Raw genomic sequence first — 4155 nt, 5'->3', positions numbered from 1 at the left:
AAACGTAAGTTTTTTTAAGTTTCCAGTTCTAAAATTTATATTTTGTTATTGTGTGGTGTTCGTGGTGGTCTGAGTTTGGCGTTAAAGCACAAGGGCTTCCAAATCCATCACTTGACCCCGGTTGCACTCACAAAAGGTAAATACCTTTTAGTTTAATGCTTTACATTTATTTCATATTTAGTTAATAAGTTTCTGTTTAAGTTAGTATTTTAGTTCATTGTTTTCTTACTTGGATTCTGCTTATGTTGTGTTTAGTTAATAAGAACATATGAGATTTTATGATGGAGTTTAAGTAGTTATTGTTCTTTATGCTTAGCTTCTATTTTGTGTGATTTTTAGGTCGCATAATTGTATGGTTTATGATAGGATTTAAGTTAGTACATTAGCTTATAACCTTTACATCTTGGTTCTGCCTACACCATACCTAGTTAAGGTGTGTGTGTGTGGTTTAGGATGGATGTCTGAGTCCATATTGTTACACCCCGTAGTTCTGCACGTTGAGATTTTTTTTTAGGTGTTAGCTATTCAATTGCAGACATCGGAGTTATTGTCAAGAAGATGCCAGATCATAGGTGCTCATTTTATAATTTTAAGAGTTCGAGTTCACGTAACAGGTTATAGAAGGATTGAAAAACGAGTGAACTAAGGAGATTAAGCTTCCGAGGTGTTGAAGGAAAGTTGGGCAAGGTTTGGTACAGAAATTTTGGTCTAACTGGGAGTAGGAATATCTCTAAGTATATTAAGAGTTTTAAAGTGAAACAAAAGCCTAAAGTAAAGTTCGGGAAGTCTAGTTTCCAACGCGACAAACCGCTCCCTAATAGGACATCGGGGTAAGGAGATATGGATGTTACAAGTCATGCTGACAGGCCAGGAAAATGGTCTACGCGAACGCGCCAGGGAGTGGCGCGAATGCGCAGAAGGCCAAGGGCCAATAGCCGCGAACGCGCCACCACGAGGCGCGAACGCGCTGAGCAATTTTGAGGCCCGGGGTCAGGGATGAAGGTTATATTATAAGAGTGTAATAATAATATACGTATGACATTTGGAGACTATAGGGTGTAAATCAGGTGGTACGTCGCTTGACGAAAGCCCTCGTTACTGTAAGATAAGTGGGGCCCACATGATGGGATTTTATAAAGGAAATATGAAGAGACATATGGGTAGTACGTGGAAAGTTGAGCAAGTCCTAAGAAGGACTCTTAAGTCAAATATGGGCATAAGCCCTCCAAAAGGATGATTTAAGGAAATATTTTCGGATGATCTGACTTGGAGGGGCCAAAACGCTATTATAAGTTTGGAATTTGGAATAACTCCAAGAATAAAAGTTGTAGATAATTGAAAGATCTTTCCAACCATAGGTCTTGGGCCCTCACACAATATCGGGATCAAGAGTTATGACCTTTTTACTGAACAAATGTGCAGGCAGAAAAGTTAAGCCTGCGCGAACGCGCCCAAAAGTGGCGCGATCGCGCTGAACGATTTCTGAGGTGGTGCAGGCAGATTCTGGAACTTTATTTAAGGGGGCTAACCCCCCATTTTCTTCACTAAACACCCCAAAACCTCTCCAAAATTCTGGAGAGTTCTCCCCAACTCCCCAAACCAAATTTTAGCCCAAACCAGGTATAATTCCCAAATTTCGGTCCGGATAGCGTATAGTTATTGTTGCAGAATCATGTAGCGGCGTGTTGTGGCCTAAACTTAGGGTGGAGAAGTGAAGATACAACAATATTAAATGGAGAAAGGTATGGATCTCTTCCTATTTTTTGTAAATACTAACTTATTCACGAAGATAGAATGGTTAAATGATTGTATGATGGGTTGGTTGATTATGGAAGTTGGAAAACAACGTGTGGGATGCTCTATGGAATACTTTGGTGTTGAAAATGATGCTATTGATGTTGATATTGTTGTTGTCTTCATTGGTTGTTGAATTGAGAATTCGGGCTAGGCATATAAACAGGGAGATCTTTACTTGCTTTTTGCGTAATATAAAATAGTTTGATGTGAAACTTGGTACAAGTATGCGATGATGAGTCTAACGTTAGTGTAAATCCTCTTAAATGTAGACTTGCGAGCTCGGACAAATAAGCGTAGCTAATAGGAGGTCGAACAGGTATGTTAAGGCTCGTCCCTTTTCTTTCAAAGGTATGATTCCTATGGTATGATTCAAAAAGTATTTCCATTACCTCCTTGATTTCAAAAGCTAGAAGTTTATGACTCTTAAAGCTTCTTATGATGTTAAAAATGAGAATGTTTTATGAGAACTACGTCGAGAATGATTTTATGCTTAAAGGTCTCAAGTATGATTTCAACGATGATATGAAAATGTTAAGCTATTTCATGAACTTCTCAATTTATTTCATTGTTGTTGATCTCATCTTATAAATTGTTCCTTCAAGGTGAGATAGAGCGATAGCTTCTATTTGAACTCCTATGCATGCCATGAGTATAATATATGTATATGGCTATTTTGTGACATTACAAAGTTCTAATATTTCATTTTGAATGTGCACTGCACTCATTTTCATTCTTCATGCATATATAAGGCACAGTTGACAGGGGGTGACGCTGTGACCTTTGTTGTATATATAAGGCACAGTTGACAGGGGGTGACGCTGTGACCTTTGTTGTGTATATATATGGCACAGTTGACAGAGGGTGACACTGTGGCCTTTGTTGTGATGTGTATATATATATGGCACAGTTGACAGGGGGTGACGCTGTGGCCTTTCTTGTGATGTGTACATATATATGGCACAGTTGACAGGGGGTGATGCTTTGCCCTTTGTTGTGATGTGTATGTATATGGCACAGTTGACAGGGGGTGACGCTGTGGCCTTTGTTGGGACGTGTGTATATATGGCACAATTGACAGGGGGTGACGCTGTGGCATTTGCTGGGATGTACATATATATACGGCACAGTTTACAGGGGGTGACGCTGTGGCCTATGCGGTGATGTTTTAATTCATCTTTGCACATACATTTAAATGTTTTACATGTCTTCCATGATTTTATGTACATATTGATTTAAAAAGGGTAAAGTTGCATTTGTGGTATCCGCCTTAAGAGGCAATCAAATGTACGGGTCATCTTTATCCCCTGTTATGTTTTATACTTCTTACTATGATGTTACTCAAGCCTTACATGCTCAGTACACTATTCGTACTGACCCCCTTTCTTCGGGGGCTGCATTTCGTGCCGCGCGTGTGTATACGTATGAGTAGAAGACGTTGGCAATAGGATGTTCCCGTGCTATCGACCGGATTGGTGAGCTCCATCTCGGTTCGGAGTGTTGCCGAGTCAAGTACTTATGTTGTGGTATTTTGTATATGTTAGAGACTTTTGCGAACAAAGGTCCCGTGGATAGGGCGTCGAGGAGTCGACAGTTGTGTAAAGTGACCATATAGTTCGATGCGTCTTTATGCTTTGTTTCCTTTTTAAAAGATTTTATTTGTGACTAAAGGTTTTCTTTGAATTAACGATAAGGGAGAAGTTGTGACTCTTGGATGGAATAGTTGTATGGCACTCAGCCGAGTAGGGTTTTGGGTGTCAGTCACGGCCCTCTGATTTGGGTCGTGACACATATGCTGGTCTGTTCCCTTTCTTTTTCAATTTATGTCCATGTTATACTTGGCTAAGATAATTGTTGGTAGTTTAGGACAAAGCTCAAAACCTGGTATGCTTATTCTGATTCCCTCTTGATCTTGTCTGTATTTTGCTCACTTAGGGAGTTTCATGTGAGTTCTGTTCATGCTTTGTGAGTAGTTTCTCCCTTTTCTTTACACCTAATATAGGTTATAACATTAGGCTGATGAACCTGCCTCACTTAGATTTCCATTTGACTTTCCTGTTTGTACTTTTGGCTGTTCAGTTGTTACTAAGATCCTTTAAATATGGCTTAGTACCATAGTTTGAGCTGAGGGGGCTTGTCTAATATGGATCTTCTTCTGGACTTCCTGTTTAATCATGATTATCTAAACATCTTTAAGTGTTCCATGTAAAGGTCTGGTTTGTAGTTTATATTAATGTATTGCTTGGTATAAGTCCCGTGCTCTGAATTAGGGTCAAGATGGGTCTGTTTAAATCATGAGTGGTCTAGTCCTATGTATCTCATAAACTAGGTTCATGGGGTTAGTTTGAAGTCACAATCTCT

Source organism: Lycium ferocissimum, chromosome 8, assembly GCF_029784015.1.
Source record: "Lycium ferocissimum isolate CSIRO_LF1 chromosome 8, AGI_CSIRO_Lferr_CH_V1, whole genome shotgun sequence".
NCBI lineage: Eukaryota > Viridiplantae > Streptophyta > Magnoliopsida > Solanales > Solanaceae > Lycium > Lycium ferocissimum.
This window is presented reverse-complemented; position numbering follows the sequence as displayed.